Consider the following 21,154-nt stretch of genomic DNA (forward strand, 5'->3'; position numbering starts at 1 on the left):
GGGCACGAAGGACGTGAAAATTAAAGATTTCCTGCCTTAAGATATCACTACATTTCGACTTCGATTTGTAGGTACAGATTTCAATACATTTAGCCTATGGTACATTTATGTATTTTTCACGAATTTTTATGTCGCATCAGAATAGCTCCACTAACAATATTCCTGGAAAAAAATTCATAATTTTTATTAATCCTATGCTTGAAGTGTGAAGTGTACGAAAATAGGAGGAAAATCAACAGTAAACCTCAGTGTAGTGATCTCCATAAATTGACTGCTTCGTGTTCTGTACCTTGCATTGCAAAGATTAAAGATCAAAGCTAAAAATAAATACTAAGAAAAAGTTATCGTTACACACACGTGAATGGAAGAGGTGAGATTAAAGATATTTGTTGTTTTAAGCAATGTAACATCTAGCTCATCTGCCAACGGAGGGAAAACTAAAATAAAAAATAGGAAGTGGAAGTTTGGAGGAATTAAGGGAGTTTTGTTATCTCGGTAGTATTATTGAAAAGTATCCCTCCCCCAACCATGGCGCAACAGCCCCTAAGGGCCATGGACTACCAAACGACTGATGCTCAGCTAGAAGGCCTGCAGATTACTAGGTGTCGTGTGGTCAACGCGACGAATCCTCTCGGTCGTTATTCTTGGCTTTCTAAACCGGGGCCGCTATCTTACCGTCAGAAAGCTCCTCAATTGTAATCACGTAGGCTGAGCGGACCTCGAACCAGCCCTCAGATCCAGGTAAAAATCTCTGACCTGGCCGGGAATCAAATTCGGGTCCTCCCTACACCGCGGGATTGGCTTTGAGAAATATGATAGATGTATTTCTGTTTGAGTCCTCAGCCTGAAGGTTGGTTGAATCCTCAACAGCACCATCAGCGGTCATAAGTAGCCTAGTTTTCACTAAAAATGCATATTATGGAAATAAGAAGTGAGGCAGTTTCCCGTTGCTATGTTCACAGAGCTAGAAATTGCTGTTATTTATCAATATGAAAATCTCATGAAAATGCATGGAGAAACCGACCGTATGAGCAACACCTTCACACCCTACATCACAGGGACTGGCTGACCACAGTCACTTTCATATCGTCAAAGCCAAGATAAGACTGATACAGAGACATTAAAGAAATAAACCTGCTCTAGCACATACGAGTAGACACAGTACAGTCTGCACGCTGTATCTCACCAGGGACAGATCTGAGTAGTAGATAACTTAGCGAAATGAAAAATAGAATATTAATGGCGAAACAAGCTTTCAAATCTATTCTGTTAAATACATCAGTATCAACACCAGAAGTAGTTTTTAAACTCTTTTCATGGAGAGAGGATACCGTGAGTAAGGAGACGAGCTTTTCTACTAAGTGGTATGTTTCGAGCTGTCAGAGGAGAAGTGGCGTTGAATAAAATTTGTGGACGAATAAGCTTGAATGTAGTTTTTATAAGTACCCGGCGAGTTGGCAGTGCGGTTACGGGCGTGCGGCTATGAGCTTGCATCCGGGAGATAGTGGGTTTGAACGGACTGTCGGGAGCCCTGAAGATGGTTTTCCGTGGTTCCCCATTTTCACACCAGGAAAATGATGGGGCTGTGCATTAAATAAGGCCACGGCCGCTTCCTTCCAACTCCTAGACCTTTCCTATCCTATCGTTGCCATAAGACCTATCTGTATCGGTGCGACGTATACCCACTATCAAAAAGTTTTTATAAGTAGGAAGGATCATACTATGAAGATAACGTTGGAACTGAAGTGGAAAATTGGGACAAATATTCGTTTATACGAAGAGAAATTAGCGATTAGAATATTTTACTAAAGCTGTTGTTCGATGAATTTCCGACTTCTTCGAAAAAGGATCAGGAAAACAACTGACAGGGAATCCGGAACCTGGGTGACAGCTCTAAATGGTGAGTAGTGAGTTATTTTATTTGGGATACCAAGCCGAGTCGGTATGAACATGTTTGGTTCATCTGCAAGGATGTGGGTTCGATTCCTCGTCAGGAAATCGAAAAATCAGAAATGATATTTCCATATTTGGCGGCACATGCCCTAACGTTAAGTCAGCCTACACCAAAAAGAAGTATCTGGTCAATTCCTACCACTCTATATTAGTTAATGCCAAGATCACGGATTGCCAAGCCTTTATCTTCCACACCTCCTAGCTCATTCATGGCCTGTACGTAGATAACTTAGCTTTTGCTTAGTGTGGAGTGTCTTAAAGTAAGTGTGGAAACTTGGACTCCATGAGACCAGAAAAAACCTACACTTAAGATAGCTCCAGAACTAGTTGAACGTTAAGGAAACGTATTCAGAAAATTCTGCAAGAAATAGGAGCGAAGAATGATCTGATAATTTAAAACAGGGAAGAGGAAAGTGAAGCTAACTGGATGCCAAATTAGGCACGATGTCCTCCTGCAGACTATTCTTGAAGGCATAATGTTGCGGAGAAATCGAGTGGATTACTGAAGGATATTCCACCTCAGACACATGATCAATGACGTGAATGTGGTTCCTATGTAGGGATGAAAAGGATTACGAGAATAGAGGTTCTGGAAACTGAAACAATCGGAAACATTCTGAAACAATCGAGACCATTAAACAAAATTTCTGGTCATAAATCTGTTAGCTCCCACTGCTTTGAGAAGGAAGTACACGAACAGGTCGTCGAACCTTGTCTGAGCGGCTCCAAGCGTCGAATAAACGAAAGCGTCCACTCCAAATGTGGGCTCATAATCGACGCTGAACTCCAGCTTGAACAGGACATTGTAAAATCGGCGACTGTCAGTGATGAAACGAACGTAATATATGACCCTACTTCCTCACACGTTACTCCCTGTGGGTGGAGCCTGTGGAATAAAATCCATTGTATCCACTGCCTGTCGTATGAGGTGACTAAAAGAGGTCCTAGGGGATCTTAACTTGGGATCGTGAGCTAGCGATCACCGGGCCCTTAGCTGAGTCCTGGCATTGCTTCCACTTACTTATGTCAGCCCCCTCACTTCCATCTACCCTACCCGACCTCCCTTGGTCAGTTCGTGTTCTTTTCGGACCCCAATTTTTTTTTGAGCATTTGAGGCGTAGGGAGTCTTTCACTTTCCCGTCCTTCGTGGCCCTTGTCTTTCATCGGCCTATATCTTCATTTATCGAAGTGTTGAGCCCCTTCCACTTTTTCCTCTGATTATTATTAATAGTGGATGGTTGCCCAGTTGTACTTCCCCTTAGAACAGTAATCACCAACACCGCCACCTTTGTCAGGTTGGAAATAAATTGTAGTGAAACTCTGAAATAACAAGAGATATGGAACTAGTTGAATATATCCTTGTATCGTAATAAATTCATTGCATGCGAACGTTTGATTCTATCAGATTGAAGGATTAGTATTCCTTACACCGTCAATATATAGCCTGCACACACGAAAATAGAGGCTAAGACTAATAAAGTGAAAGATATGCGAACTTTCAGCCCCTCGAAAGCAATTTCAGAAATAATAATACAAGAATGGAATGATTTACCACACCCACTTATTCCGCGCTGGTCTCTTAAACATGTGATATATGAACTTAATGTGACGTGCACAACACATTTAGCTACGACATGTTTATGTTAAGCTGCTCTGTTTCTTCTTTATTATAATCTTCTACCTAAAGTACATGAGAAACAAAATAAGTTTCCCCGTCTGATCTGGCATCAAATCTTGTGGAATATATTAACGAGTTCTTACCTAGTACTATTCTGAGTGTATGAAGATATTTTGTTAGAAATAGATTACAAAACACTGCCCGTTAGTTACTTATGTGGTCACTTAAGAAGGTAAATGGATACCTGGCCCACTGCAATTATTTCAGTCAGTGATCTCGAGGATGAGCTACTGTCCTCCAGTTTCAACATCCAACTTCTCAGTATCTTCTTCAATCCTCTATTTCTAACCTAGTAAAGGACGTCGTTCTCAGCGCTATTCTTAAGGCACACTTGTCCGGCTTTGTGCCCGAGATTTAATCGTCGTGTATTTCACAGTTCAAGATCGTGGGCTCGAACCATGGTCGGATCATGTGTTTTTTTTTTAGTTGTAAACGGTTAATTACCTTAGTTCGAGGGCGGTTTTTTTTTTTTTTTTTTTTTTTTTCGCACAACTCACACGGCACTACCCTTCGCTGCAATAACACGTAGTTTTCCCATGGACTTCGAACTCCGTTGGACGAAACGGTTCGTCATGAATATTACCACTCCCTATGGTCAGAATGAATGTGTATGTATATAAAAAGTAACGTAAGAGCTGGGCTGAATGACTCAGACGGTTGAGGAGCTGGTCTTCTGACTTCAACTTGGCAGGTTCGATCCTAGCTCAGTCCGGTGGTATTTGAAGGTACTGAAATACGTCAGCCTCGTGTCGGTAGATTTAATGGCACGTAAGAGAACTCCTGCGGGACAAAATTCTGGTACATTGGCGTTTCAAGAAACCGGTAAGATTAGTTAGTGTGACGGAAAAACATTACCATTGTTATTAAAGTAATGTGTTACATGCCGGCCCCGTGGTGTAGGGGTAGCGTGCCTGCCTCTTACCCGGAGGCCCCGTGTTCGATCCCTGCCAGGTCAGAGATTTTTACCTGGACCTGAGGACTGGTTTGAAGTCCACTCAGCCTACGTGATTAGAATTGAGGACCTATCTGATGGTGAGATGGCGGCCCTGGTCTAGAAAGCCAAGAATAGCGGCCGAGAGGATTCGTCGTGCTGACCACACGACACCTCGTAATCCGCAGGCCTTCGGGCTGAGCAGCGGTCGCTTGGTAGGCCAAGGTCTTTCAAGGGCTGTAGTGCCATGGGGTGGGGGATGTTACATGGAACCAATAAAAGGAGAGATAATATGTTAATTTTGCTTAGGACATTGATGAACAATGAGGCTATGTCATGTGAAAGAAACTCATCACATGGGTGTTTATGCATCTGGAAGGGTAAAATGAAGACAACCGAGTGTTATATTCTCTTTCATATCTCACATTTTCAATCGAACGGTATTTCAGTAATTCGGATAGAACCGTTAGTTCCCGACCAGCACGCCCGAACGTGAACAGGTGCTTTCATTACTCCAAGGTTCAACTGTATGTAACATGTTGTCATTGATGCTTTCACGGCCGTACTTATAGACATGATACTGTATAGGCTACTGGGCTTGTGCCGTGTCAAGAAAATAAGGTGAAATTCTTTACGTTTCGCAGACAACTGTGCTCTGTGTCATCAGAAGAAAATCTCGACTGTCCACGAGAAAGGCATCTTAAACAATGAGCATTCAATTTAGACGTCATAATAGAAGTGGAAATGGTACGTTCATTCTTCACCAGACGTCTCCCCGGACGTGGCACCGCGCTAGCGTTCGAAGCGGAAGCTGACCGAACCATCAGAATCAGTCTAGGAAGGTCACATAACATATGACATTGACAGGTATACGACATTGACACAAGCCTGGAATGAAACATCTGGCGATGAGGAACGCACGAATTTGGAAAACACCAGGACGAAATAACAATTGGGAAGGGAACTACTTACGTAAATCCTTAATGGCTGGACAATCAGGTGTTACTTAATTGATAGCCAGTGTCCCTGTTGAAATTGTTAGGATTTCTACGTATTTCCACAGCTTCCCATATAATCCTGGACCTGCTGCAAAACGTAAAGAATTTCACCTTATTTTCTTGACACGGCATAAGCCCAAAGGCCTACATTATGTCTGTATATAATATGGCTTTAGAGACGTCACGCCAAAATTAAGTTTCTCTCCTAGCATTCCTCGAGCTGGGACAGATCTTTTCAGGCGTATCTCCAATGGGAATGAGTTGTTTGTACCATTCTGATCACAAAAGAGTCCAACTGGCAATCTTAAATCTCTGACGGTACCGGGAATCTACTCTGTGCTTCCGAGAACGATAGCTAATAGCACTACCCGTTACAGTATAAAGGTGGAATGACGTGAACAGAGAAACTTCAGATTAGTCACCGCACACAAACGTACTGACCAATTTCTACTCAAGCCACCTTATTGAATTTCATATTCTAAGTATCGAACGTTTAGCTCTGCCAGCAGCAGAAAACAGGATTGTCTTTATGTGGTAGGAGGTCAATGCAATTCTAAAGAGGTGAGCTGCAGAATACACAGTGGGTCTTTAACCCGAAGAACGTAAAAGGAAAGTGGAGTACATTGCCTGGTGAAGTGTTGCCAGCTGACCCAGAGCTCCTCAGTTACACTCGCTGTCACCAAGGTGATACACGAGACTTCCATACAGTAAGTGGGCCTCAACTGCTGTAGCAGTACGTAGTTAGTACTCACAGGAGCAATGCAGAACTCGAACTAGCCGAGTGTACTTGTAAGATGAGAATTACGAGTTGGAGACTTGGTTGCTATCCCTATTTTAATTATTCTGATTCAATTTTACTACCGGTGAATATTGGGCGGTAGCCTATATTTCCTATACACTGTATAGTGAAGACTATTTGATGGAAGAGCAAGTAGCCAGGATTTAAAGTTTGAGCACTATCCTCACGTTTGACAGGGGGTAAACAGGAAAAGTATGGAAAGTCATTGTTTAATAGAAGACAGAACTGCGTTGAAGGAAACATGGTATGTCCAATTCGATCCCCCATAGAAATGTTAATATTACTAATTTTACGTTCAACGAGCAAGCGGCCGCGCGATTAGAGGAGCGCAGCTGTGAGCTTGCTTAGGAAGATAGTGGGTTCGAACCCTTCTCCCTGTAGCCCTGAAGGTGATCTTCCGTGGTTTCCCATTTTCACACCAGGAAAATTCTGGGGCTGTATATTAATAAAGGCCATGGCAGCTCCCTTCCCACTCCTAGCCGTTTCCTATACGATCGCCAGCATAAGACCTACCTGTGTGGATGCGACGTAAAGCAGCAGATTGTAAACAAAATAATAATATTGCCGGTAATTTCTGGGAACAAAATCGGTGGGACATAGAGCTAACACTCTACCCCACCATGTGGCGCGGTTACGGATAGTGAAGGCCTTCAACCCCTCCAAGGGTCTTCATGGTCTATACGGCGATGACTTTGCTTTGCTTTGCTATGCTTTGCATATCAAAGTGGCCGTATCGTAGATTCGAACCACTGTGGTACATTTTGCGTCCATATTAATATTCTCCTCCCTTGACTCCGTTTCCCTTCTCTCTTGCCTTCCACTGTATTAGGCTGTATATTTGTAGTGTGAAATAGGCTGCTTTCCTGAAATTTACACGGATTAGGACTTCGGGTAATTTCCTGGCTCGACGGTGGATCTCCTTGTTGGTGACATGGTATACCCATGTGATCTTCAACGTTCTGCGATAAATCCATATTTTAAAGGCCTGCAGTCGGTTTACTAACGAGGCGTTTAGTGTCCATTCTTTGCCATTATAAAGCAGCAGTGGTAACACTTAACACTTGTTAACACGCCAACAAATTTCGAATTGGCGGCCACGGCTTCACTCCCCCTGTGGGTTGGGGGTGGTAGACTAACACCCACGGTATGCCTTGCCTGTCATAAGAGGTGACTAAAAGAGGCCCCAGGGGCTTGGGAGCATGGGTTGGCAAACACGGGGCCCTCAGCTGAGTCCTGGCATTGCTTCCACTTATTTATGACAAGCTTCTCGGAACAAGGCCAGAATTCGCCGGCACAGCTATGACGACATACTTGCGGGACCTCCTGGGTATGAGGGGTTTCGGGTGGGGAGAAATTAAAACTTATTGAAGAAATTTCGCCTCTACTTTCTATCTCTTCACCTTCTTTCAACTCCCACTTATACTTCACCAGCGTCCACGTAACCTAATTTATACGTACTTATTCCACTTATTTTCATACTATACTAATTTTACTTACCTGTTATAAATTCCTGGCGATAGGTCGTCTTGAACCGGCGATCTTCAATTCCGTAGTCCATCAGCTTATCCACTCAGCTTATCCACTCAGCTAACATTTTACTTGATAATTTGAGGTGTAAACGATGTATATATAGATACATATAATACACTACCAGTAATAGAGATGGCATTGCGAAGTAATTAATATTTACCCCAAAAGATGACTCTGTCGTATCTCTCTCTCAACTGTTGCCAACTTAACTTTTACGAGGAACAAAAATACATCAAACTCAAATCACGAGTTTCATTACCGGCAGTGTGATTATTGTTTGAAGAGGGAGTACAACTAAATAACAGACGAACACAAACCAGTCGTGTGTCGTGTCTCCAGCTATGTTACAGCCGTGATTACTGTCTTAAGAGGAAGTAGGCCTACAACTAGACGAAAGCAATCGAGTTGTGTGTCATAGTCGTGATTATTGTTTTAAGAGGAAGTATTACTAGACAGAAACAATCGAGTCGTGTGTCCAGCTCTGTAATAGTCTTGGTTATTGTTTTAAGATGAAGTACAACTAGCCAAAACAATTAAAACTCATGTTCGGTGCTGTATCCGTACTAGTAATTATTACTTTAAGAGGGAGTACATCTACGTAAACACAAGAAGTCCATCTTCTGTCCACTCCTCTGTCAACTTATGGTGAGTACCCGTATATTCATATCCTGTCTCAGTGATTGCAGTATACTCGTATGTATAGTGTTGCCTTCCCATTCGAGATGTGATCACCATAAGTGTACTTACAACAACGGTCGCTGAATTAGCAATGTTGTCGCACCTATCCGAACCTAACCTAACCTGTCACCACCAGTGGTTTTCTGTGGATCACAACCTAACCTGTCACTATCGGTGGTTTTTGGTCGATCACCCCGTTCAGTTAACCATGCTGTCGCACCTAACCAAACCTAACCTAACGTATCACTACCAGTGGTTTTCGGTGGATCACAACCTAACCTGTCACTATCAGTGGTTTTTGGTCGATCACCCCGTTCAGTTAGCAATGCTGCCGCACCTAACCAAACCTAACCTAACGTGTCACTACCAGTGGTTTTCGGTGTATCACAACCTAACCTGTCACTATCAGTGGTTTTCAGTGGATCACAACCTAACCTGTCACTATAAGTGGTTTTTGGTGGATCACCCCGTTCAGTTAGCAATGCTCTCGCACCTAACCAAATCTAACCTAACGTGTCACTACCAGTGGTTTTCGGTGGATCACAACCTAACCTGTCACTATCAGTGGTTGTCGGTGGATCACAACCTAACCTGTCACTACCAGTGGTTTTTGGTGAAACACAGTTGCTTTTGTAAGGAATGCTACAGGCCTGTTGGCCGCTTCGCGGTTCTAACCTGGGGGCTTATGCCCCCAGACCCCTTTGCTTGTCTCCAGACCGATGGTTTTGCAACTAGCCGGACCTAACCAAACCAGACAAATGCTTTTCGTAGTTGCCGAACGTACTTAATACTCGTAAAGTTTTCACGACATCAAGTGAGCTCCATCATATCGTACCGTTAATACTTATTTCACGAACCAACTAGTCAAGTTGTAACCCAATCTAGTACCTGCAAATTGTGTTACGCAGTCTCAAACAGCTAAATATAACAGACCATTAATTCATACCTTTAGCGGCCGCTACACGTCCCTTCGAATTATCCGCCATGTTTGCAAACATCAACTCTCCAAACACGTCATATATGACGTCATATAGATGCACAAGCAGCGGCCGCGGAGCCCGTGCTCGCCCGTGCTGGCGGATCCTGGACTTATACCAGCTCACTTTTCTCTATCCTATCAATGGGCAACTCTTGTTATTTTCCTGCCCCAACGGCATTAGAGCACTCGAGGCCTAGAGAGTCTTTCGTTTTCATGCTCTTCGTGGCCCTTATTCTTCTTTGGCCGATACCTTCATTTTTCAAAACGTCTGATCCCTTCCATTTATTCTCAAAGCATAGTTGTACTTCCTCTTAAAACAATAATCACCACTATCACCACTGCAACTCACAGCTTTACACAAGACGTTTTGATTTGGGAAGCATAGTCCTAGCAGTGTCAATTCTGGTGTTGATTTCTTCGTCCAGATCCCCTTGCTGTGTTTACCTGCATCCTAGGCACCGGAACAGTGTCATCCTCGCAACGGCATTTCCGTGTAATGTCATAACTAGTGCCCTGACGTTTATGACATGTCATATTGTTCTTTATATTCTTTCCATGGAGAATACAACTTAATAATGATTTTATCTATGGTGACTAAAATTATACAATGTTCACGGGTCATATTTTGGCTTTTCTGACGTTTATGTCATTTTTGCGGTAATTGTTCATGTCATGGTCATATTTCCCTGTGGATATTCGTACTTTTGTCATATTTTATCTTTTTATTCCATTTTCGCATACCTGCTTGCAGTCATCTCAGAGGCGGATTTTTCACATCTCTTATTGTTATCTGTAATTTCTTACAATTATCTTTCTTATAAATATACAGGGTCCGCCTCTGTGGTGTAGTGGTTAGTGTGATTAGCTGCCACCCCCGGAGGCCCGGGTTCGATTCCCGGCTCTGCCACGAAATTTGAAAAGTGGTACGAGGGCTGGAACGGGGTCCACTCAGCCTCGGGAGGTCAACTGAGTAGAGGTGGGTTCGATTCCCACCTCAGCCATCCTGGAAGTGGTTTTCCGTGGTTTCCCACTTCTCCTCCAGGCGAATGCCGGGATGGTACCTAACTTAAGGCCACGGCCGCTTCCTTCCCTCTTCCTTGCCTATCCCTTCCAATCTTCCCATCCCTCCACAAGGCCCCTGTTCAGCATAGCAGGTGAGGCCGCCTGGGCGAGGTACTGGTCATTCTCCCCAGTTGTATCCCCCGACCAAGAGTCTGAAGCTCCAGGACACTGTCCTCGAGGCGGTAGAGGTGGGATCCCTCGCTGAGTCCGAGGGAAAAGCCGAACCTGGACGGTAAACAGATGATGATGATGATGATAAATATACAGGGTGAAGCGAAATTCGCGCACTCGGGCGTCGCAGTGCGACTCCTCACATGCCAGCAATAAAAAAAAGTGTCTCTCACGAAAGTTCGTCCTGTGAGTAAATCCGGGAGAAAAAGAAAGGTCGTTGAAGAGTGGCAATCTCTCAACACTGTAACCACATGTAGGGTAACTATCTCTGTCAGCACGTATTAGTCGTGCTGTACAGTTGGTGCAGTTGATAGAGTTTTGGGTTAGCATGCAGTAGGTCAAGAGTTCGATCCTGGGTTGAGGCGCTTTTTTTAATTTTCTAATTTCCATTGGACATAACAAACTGTAATACAGTAAGACACCGTTTCTTAGGTCACATGTATCCTACATTTACAAAATTTAGTAACGCTGAACATGTTGTAACGCATCTAGTAGATGAAGTAGTGCGAAAAAATTCACGCCCACGACGTGGGAAGGGCGTATTTCAAAGCTGACCAATGAAAACGAATGTTCGTCCATTCCTAGGATCGTAGTATGTAAGTGCAAATGGTTTCTATAGGACCCGCTGCAATCACTGTTGACGATTAAGATGCCAGATACCATACCACCTGGACTACATTTACGAAAAAAAGAAACCTACGCCTCAATCCAAGATCGACTTCTCGACCTCCTGCATGCTAACCAAAACCCAATCCACTGCTCCAACTGTACAGCACGGCTAACGTGTGCTGACAGAGGTAGTTTCCCTACATGTGGTTACAGTGTTGCCAGATATACTCGCAGGATGAACTTTTGTGAGAGACACTTTTTTATTGCTGGCATGTGAGGAGTCGCGCTGCGACGCCCGAGTGCGCGAATTTCGCTTTACCCGGTATATGTACGTCAATAAGGAGGGTAGGCTGTAAAGAAAGAGACTGAAGCGTAGAAAGCGACGGAAAGGTGAGCCTCAATTGAACTCTAATGATTTGACGTACTTCAAATATGCCCCCGGAAAGTTGAACGGTCTTTTCCCCGTTACAAGTCAATGTTGCGTGAAAATAGAAGATCGTTCCTATATGTCAACTTAAAAACGTATGTAATTTGCTATTGTAATTCTTTCCGACCGGGCGAGTTGGCCCTGCGGCTGTGAGCTTGCATCCGGGAGATAGTGGGTTCGGATCCCTCTGTCGGAAGCCTTAGATATGGTTTTCCGTGGTTTCCCATTTTCACACCGGGCAAATGCTGGGGCTGTACCTTAATTAATGCCACCGCCGCTTCCTTCCAACTCCTAGACATTTCCTATCCCATCGTCCCCATAAGATCTATCTGTGTCGGTGAGACGTAAAGCCAGTACAAAAGCAAAACAAAAAATCAAAAATTCTTTCCGATCACCCATAAAAATGTGAGATTTATTTCATTCTGTACACTCTAGAGTTATCTCTGGATTGAGTAATTAAATAAACTCAATATACCGTTTAATAATAAAAATTAATATTATTACTTGTTTATTATTATTGAATGTGCTAGATTTTAAAAGTGTATTTTGAATATACGTCGTTTAGAAAGCCAAGAATAACGACCGAGAGGATCCGTCGTGCTCACCACGCGACACCTCGTAATCTGCAGGCCTTCCGACTGACCAGCGGTCTCTTGGTAGGCCATGGCCCTTCGGGGCTGTTGCGCGATGAGGTTTGGGTTGGCATTTTCAATAACAGCGGCAAGATTTTGGAGATTTCGAAGATGTTTACGAAAACATTTTGAAGTCATATTTGGTGTCATATTTTAATACATTTTTAGATCATAAATGCTTACACATTTCTATGGTCATAAACGTCCGGGTCCTAGTGATAACTGAATGAAGATAACTTTGTATTTTAGGCAACATTCTGGGGATGTATGATTACCGTGTAAAAATTCATTCCCAGAGGTTACTCACCTCTCTTCCATCAAGACACAAAATTACTAGAAATAAAAGTTCACGCAAAGACTGCTTTCAGAAACTCTTAGTTTCTTGAAAATGAGCTTAAACGACGTCTTATCGCCATAGGAGGTTCATTAGTTGAAAGAAGATATAATGAGGACATTTGTACTGAGCAGTATGCCGTGTTATCACGATGAGTGGGTGTTTTTGACGTTCAGTATACCATACTGTGCAGATCCAATCAGGTCATGGGAATGTCGGAAATGACAAGCAGCGGGCAGTCTCACGGGAACGTGGTTCGCCTTGCCTCGCTATAGCCCGAAGGATCTCAAAGTGTGCAGCTTCTGGGAAATGAGTCTAAAATGTAAAGTGGCTAAGTGAAGTATGTGCCGAGCCAAGTGGGAGCACAAGCCGACCCACTTGTGATACAGGTCATCAAACTCACTGGACATTCTTACTTGACGATCTCTTCTGTGCAGAAGCGGAATTTTAGAAGGATGTAAAAGTGCATATGGTAGCAGAGTGTGGGGGTTACTATTCTAAAAAAATACTAGGGGATATTCCACATAATTATCCTTTATACTAGCAATAATAAAATATGTTGTGTGTTGTTTGTTCTTTAAAGGGGACGAACCTTTAGGTCGTCGGCCAACAATAATAAACATTCGCCACTTGATCAATATGCATTTTAGTCAATATTTCCTGAAATCTGCCATTAAAACTCATTTCCAATTGTGATGTTTATATGACAAATTTCAACGTGTACGTTTGAGAAGTTCCACCTTTCCAACACTTTAAAATCTTATGATTCTTTAAGATTAAAATAACTGAGCTCGATAGCTGCAGTCGCTTAAGTGCGGCCAGTGTCCAGTATTCGGGGGATAGTGAGTTCGAGCCCCACTGTCGGCAGCCCTGAAGATGGTTTTCCATGGTTTCACACCAGCCAAATGCTGGGGCTGTACCTTAATTAAGGCCACGGACGCTTCCTGCCCAGTCTAGCCCTTTCCTGTCCCATCGTCGCCATAAGACGTATCTCTGTCGGTGCGACGTAAAGACAAAAGCAAAGAAAAAAAGATTAATTTATTTTAAAATTAGTCGGTACTTTTTCGTTTCTCGTAGAAAAAATTCAGCCATGATCTTGATTTACAATTAAAACACGCGCAAAAACACAGATTACATAATTAAAAGACAATTAAACACTCATATTTAAAAAAAGCCTATCCTGGACAAGATTCTTTGGTATTTTAGGCATTGTCACTATTTGAAATCTCTTCATGTAAAAGATGTGTTATTCATAAAATACCACTTGGAAAATTATCCCAAGATAAAGGGATTTTAAATTTTCCTGGTGAATAAATGAAACAGCAGTGTAAAAACAACGCACATTTTTTTGTAACATTCAACACTTGATGTGAACGGAAATGGGGAATTTTCATGTCCGATGAAATGTACTGATTATGTTCGAGATGGAAAGCAACTCTCTATGGTGTTTTTGCTGTCCATATGACCTAACAACCCTCACGGCTGACTCACACCGGATCTCAGAGTGAATAAGAAAATTCTTCTTCTTGTTATTTTGCTTTACGTCGCACCGACACAGATATGTTTTATGGCGACGATGGGGGTAGGAAAGGCCTAGGAAGTGGAAGGAAGCGGCCTTGGCCTTAATTAAGGTACAGCACCGGCATTTGCCTGGTGTGAAAATGGGAGAAGAAAATTGACCCTTTCTGTTCACATCAAGTATTGAAAGTTACAAACAAAAAATAAATGCATAGTTGTACACGGCTGTTTCACTTATTCATCAACCTTTAAGATCCCTTTATCTTGTGATAATTTTCCAAGTGGTATTTTATGAATAATGTATCTTTTACATCAAGAGATGTCAAATAGTGACAATGAAGGAAAACCTAAGGACTCTTTAAACATTCGACCTTTTATCTTGTCAAGGACAGGTGTTTTTAATATGAGTTGTTAATTGTATTTTACTTACGTAACCTGAGTTTTTATGAACATTTTAACTGTAAATCAAGACCATGGCTGCAGGCGTTTTGTACAAAAAAAGAAACATGTACCGATTAATTTTAAAATATATTAATGTTATTTCAATATAAGAAAATTCGTAAGATTTTAAAGTGGTGGAAAAGTGGAACTTCTCAAACGTACAAACGTACCACGGACAGAGATGAAATTCATTACTTGTAATAGATGTGATGTTGTCAATGAATTGACGATAAGTGATACCTTTATACGAGGCAGTCAACAACTTGGTATATTTTCTACATAGCTTATAGATATCATCTGTCTATTAATACATCCATCCTTCGGATTCGTTATAAATGTACAATATTTAACAATTCGCAACATTTGTATTCAGAATATCTGCTCATGAAATTACGCCACCTATCTGAGAAGTTTTCTTTTCTCTTCCGTTTTAAAGTTGTTACACTGTTCTCCGGTTACAACTGTTCACTTTCACTTACAAATTATTTTAGAAATGTTTTTTCACCAAGCAGTGCATTGCCATGTACAATAACACCTCTCTTTCTCAATAACAACAAACAATAATTGTTGTCTCCAGGTCCCCAGTCAGGTTTTTTAAAAATATTTACGAACTCTGTTCATATCGATGCTCTAAAAACAAATTCTGAAGTCGACTAACTCTACCAATCGATACTGACTGCAAAGTTTCAAGTGATCTACAACAGATGAAGTATAAATAAGGAAACCGGATTAGTTTCAGGCCTTATTAACGTTTTACGAAAATTCAAAAATATTAAAATTTTGAATGGTGCGTGGCTAAACTGCATGGTTTGGTAATCCTAGTAGTGTGTCGCAAAGAACCTGTGGCCAACTCTGTGTGGAGAGATGTTTAAATTGCGATAAAGGTAGCAGAAAGCAAAAATTACAGTTGGAGACTGCAACCAATGAAGAATACATTATTTATCGCGGTCTGAGACAGATTTGCGTCCTTCGTCTGCACTGTTTAATCTTGATTCAGATAGAATCGTTATATTGACAACGTTCTGGAGTGAAAGTGAATGCAAAAATCATCAGTACAGTAAGGTATGTTGATTACACTGGTTCCTCAAGTGATAATATTGAGAATCTCCAGCAGTTACTAAACCGAATGAATAAAGCAGGATTGGTAATGGAGTTTAAACATTAATTCATGAAAAAATATACGGTCTTCAGTCGTGAGTAATGCTCAGATACTAGTCTGTATATTAACAGGCGTCAAGTAGAAGGAGTCATTTTTTCAAATATTTGGGCTTCTGTAGTACATCACCAACCAAGTAGATTGTGAAAAAGAAGTTAAACAGAATAGACAAAGCAGAACGGTTAAAATACACATCGACATTTGAAACTAAGACAAAGTGTACTTAAGTGCAACACTTATACACTTTTTCTTCTTCTTCTTCTTCTTCTTCTTCTTCACTATCCACATTTTACTCGCTCTGTTTTACGGCCCGATGCTCTTCCTGAAGCCAACGATAGGGCTATATGGAGGGATGTATGCACTATAGTGTGTTTCTGTGCTAGCTGATAGTGTTATTTGTTCTGTGTAAATGAAGAGGAGTACTTTGGGACAAATGAAAATATCCGGGCCCCGTGTCAGAAGTATTAACCAAACAAGGCTTAAAATCTAGCCGGGATCGAAGGAAGGACCACTCTGAACGGAAAGCCTCGATGCTGGCTGTTCAGACAGGACGCCGGACGATCAATGTTCTTATACGGTTGTGAAGGCTGGTCACTAGAAGCAGCTTCATTAAGAAGAAAAGAAGCATTTGAAATGTGGGTTCACAGGAGAATATTTCGTATCCAAAAGACAGCTCGAAAAAAGAATGAAAAGATGCTAATGATAGCCAGTGTACGACAAGAAGTTCTAGCAACAGTAAAATGTAGAAAATTAACATATCTGTCATATCCTAGGTGTAATAAAACGTTATTTGGAATTTTTACTGTACAATATAAAACAGAAGTTCATAGACATGTCGTGGGATAATTGTAACTTCACCTTTTTGTAAAGGCTGAACAATTACTTATTAACACTTGTTAGATGAAATGGCATTTTGAGTTACACTGTATGTTATTTTTGAAACAAACATCGATTTGTTCGGCACTGATTTTTATCAGGTTTACAGCAACACATTTGAAAAACCTTGTCCACCGAACGGTGGTTATTTTTATATTGCTTCTCTTAAAGAAATCGGTATGTCCAATATAGTACCTGAAATCAATCAGCCTAATAATGTATTTCGTGGCGTGGAAACCAGTTTTTAACAATTCCCGAAGTGGTATGTATCCATATGATACACAGGATTCCTGAAATATTCTCGTGAAGCGCCATGTGCGGACGAGATGAAGAATAATATTCTGCAATTTGGCTAAGCGTGTCAGATGATTATAAAATTGTTGGTGATCGTGTTCACCTTCTTTACGTATTACAATTAGGCCGCAATGTATCGGGATTATTATTAAAAAGATCAAAAATTTCCAGTCTAATTGAGTAATCAACATTTTTCTACAAAAAGACTGAAGTTACGATTATCTTGCGACAGATATATTGTAAAATTATGAGACTGGGAAACGTTAAAGATTGGACGGGAATATGAACACATCAGAAATTATTCCGCCATGCCGAATGCAGGTACGAATACGCCGGAGCCTACGTCAGGTGGTCCTGATACGTAACATTCAAGAAGAAGTGGTAAAACGCCGCTCTAACACACAGGTATTAGACGACGCTGAGATCTGGAAGAAGGAGGATAGTGGTCATGTCCTTAATTCACCTGTTCAAAAATGTTAAAACACCGGGCGAGTTGGCCGTGCGGTTAGGAGAGCGCAGCTGTGAGCTCGCATCCGGGAGATAGTGGGTTTGAATCCCATTGTCGGCAGACCTGAAGATGGTTTTCCATGGTTTCCCATTTTCACACCAGGCAAAGGAGTTTGACTCCATTATCTTCCAAGCGCAAGCTCACGTTTACACTATCCATACCATGTAATTAACTTTCTCGGTGTGAAAAATGTCGCTGAAGAAAATGTTCACACAACACTTTAAGAGGCAATTGAACTGGGCAACCATCCTCGCTTAACACGAATCAAATGAAAGAAATGGAAGGGTTTTGATTCTTCGAAGAATGAGGGTTTGGTCAAATAAAGGGAAGAACCACGCTATACATGTTGTCGGAAGATGACAGGAGTTGACAAAGGAAGGTCGAATAGGAAACTTAATGATATCGACAGACTCAGGTAGGGTACAGAAGGTAGACAATTTTCGCTCTCACATTGAGAGCCCTTGGAGCATCACATTTAGTCGCCTCTATCAACAAGCATAGCTACCCAAGCGGGGGGGGGGGGGATCTGACCCATGGTGTAGGGATAGCATGCCTTTCTTTTACCCTAAGATCATCCGTTTATCCCTGACCAGTCCGGGGATAAAATTCTGGATTGTGTGCTGTGACGGGATTCATTCAGTCTGTTGAGGCCAAACGAGGAGTTTTCTGATACGAGAAGCATAGGAGCGGGTCAAGAAAGCCAAGTGATAGGCTGATAATGTCGTAACGCGGACCGCATGACACTCCTGTATCTACAAGCTATATGACTGTGTAGCATTCTCTTGGAAGTTCAAGATCCTAATGGACTTTTATGCCAAGACTCCTTTTACCTATGCCATGCAGTTTCCAAAGACAAAAGCATGTTGGAGTTCTTCTTAAATAATAGGGTATCTGTGAAACATATGCATCTAGATGAAGAGCGCTATAGCTAACACGAGTCATAATGATGTTTGAAGAGAGTAACTTTAAAGTTTGGAATGCTGTAACGTTTTCATTTCTCATTGATAATTAATAGATATTAGTTTTTCAATTCCACATACTTTAAAATAAAATGTTCTTGATAACCATTCAAAAATATTTTATAGATTTAGAAAAATATTCTAATTGTGAGGAAAAGCAGGCTAACTGCGATGTTTGATATAGAGGAGTTTGTGAATGCCCATAAAGAGTACACGAAGTAAATTAATATGACACTGATGACTATTCATTCTATAAAACAGTGAATACGATGACTTCCCATAGGGCCATACTCTTTCATAGTCCATAGTTTCATGTTTCTGGCATACCACAATCCAGTCATTGAGATTTTATTTATCAATTCGCGTTCTTTTTTGTGTTTAAGATTGTTCCTTTTCCTTATGAGTGGTGGGAGTGAAGTGATTTATCCACTGGACGCAAATCTTTCAAATCACTGTAAATCAATAAACTGATTTCCTTGACCTTTTTTTTTGAAAATATTTATAGTACTGGAAGGAAAGTTACTTGATAGTACTGAAATATCATCTTTCGACTTTTTAAGGGCAGATGATTTTTTCTTTGGTCTCTTCATGTCGCTGCGTTGGTCTATGCCTGAACAACCCCTGTGTATAAACCATTGAAACGAATTATTTAATACTTCTGAGCAAAGAAATTTAGGTTATCTTTCTGCTGAGTGCCTGTCCGTAAACTTCTGTTTGTCATTCCTGTTAAATCTCCTCTGGTGGTAAAATATTTTACTGGCATATTCTGTCAGATTGATTTCAATGTTTAATTGGATTTCCTGCCAATCAAAGTCTTGTGTATTTCCCAGGTTGGTACGAGCTACCAGGGTTTCCTTTCATATTTCTAGGTGAAACATTATTATTAGCTTGACGTTGACATATGAACGATATGAGAGAATGACTACAATATGTGTCTATGTCGCCCGCGGCAGTCATTGCAACGAACAATCAATAGAACGCGAAATGATCGCCCAAACTCCCTTCAACGAATATAATACAGGCAGGTTTTAGAAATACAAAGCCAGATTGTTAATGTACCATCACTTTGTCCTATCCCTCAATAATAGTTTAATTCACCACGAATTATATCTGAATATCTGGAAGTATTCGTCGATAGTGGGAACAGAAAGACTTCGAAGGTAACAACTACTAAAATTCACAAAAGTTCAATCCGTCGTGAAAATACTGCCAATGTCCATCTCTGGTAGGATACAGTGTGCAGAAAGCACTGTGTTTCCTATTAAGAGCTATGGTTAAGTACGTTCATTTCATCTTAATCTCATCCTTGGCTCTTTGAGAATATGCAGTCAGTCCCTCTGTGGAATGGTGCAAAAATGTTGCCCATTGGATCGCCTAGAGTATGCGATTCAGTGGACTTGGCAATCTGACACGTAACAGCAACTTCTGGCTTTGTGAGGAAAACAACGGCAAACATCCTTCCTTATTTCCCTAGTACACATCTTCAGTGACTCCTGGGCTATCTATAACACCTCTTGGTTGACAATACGGCCAGCCTTCACGCTAAGGACTGAATATACACATTACCCAAAAGTAGATAGGTAGATGTCCTTATTGGTGTAGTTAAGACCATTAGGCCTTCTCTTACATTAAACCAATTATAGATTAGAATAATAATTAACACTACCGTAATTAATACTAAATGACTCACAGTTAAACACAATAAAATATGTTATTAAAACACAAATAACACAATACACCCCAGTGAGACAAACATTCATATACCGGTAATAATAATAACAATAAAATAATAATAATTGTACCGACAGGTACACCTCAACCCCGTGCAACAGCTATTTCTAGATATTCGGACTTTTCTCCATATATGGTAATTCTCTATTAAAAAACGGATGTCATGTACTCTGGTGTAAAGTGGAACAAATAGAAATTTAAATAAATTTTGTTTTGATAGGTTTTCTGAACTGAATTGACTTTCTTTGTTTTTGATACTTCTAGGTTTTCAACACTTCTTACTCATCCCGACAGCGTTGGATTCTGGCCTATCAGAAATGTTGTGTATTTATTTTTCAGCCAATCAAAGGCTTCTTGTACCTATTTTATATAACAACAAAGTGAGAGGGTGTGTCTGGTTTTATTCCAGAGCCTTCTCGAACCTTCCTCTCGGGTATAAAAGCTGACGCCTTTTCAAGTTAACTTGTCTTATTGATCGTCGTGTTATTGAGTGTGTGTGTTAAGAAAGGAGGCGAAGGCCTCATCCATCGGCAGGCAGAACATCAGCTAAGGTAATGGCCACCATTTATCGATCTCAGTAGTTATCTCCTCGAACTGTCTCGAGGGCAAGGTTTCCAATCTTTAACTATGTAACAGTCAATTTCCTAAAATGTAAACTTTCTTCCTTCTCGTGTAAAAGTTCAAGTAAATCAAAAGTACTTAAACTGAAAACCGGGGATAACGAGTGCCTTACCCCCTCGAATTTCCCTTCAATTAATCTTGAGATGACTACAATTTTGTAACTGTTTTCTCTATTTTAACTTGTCCATCTAGTCACCTCAGTAGTGTGGGATTAGCCTCTGTATCATCGGGCCACAAGCCCACGTAGGATTTTGATTTTTGATTTCAAG

The sequence above is a fragment of the Anabrus simplex genome, chromosome 8 (genome assembly GCF_040414725.1).
Source record: "Anabrus simplex isolate iqAnaSimp1 chromosome 8, ASM4041472v1, whole genome shotgun sequence".
NCBI lineage: Eukaryota > Metazoa > Arthropoda > Insecta > Orthoptera > Tettigoniidae > Anabrus > Anabrus simplex.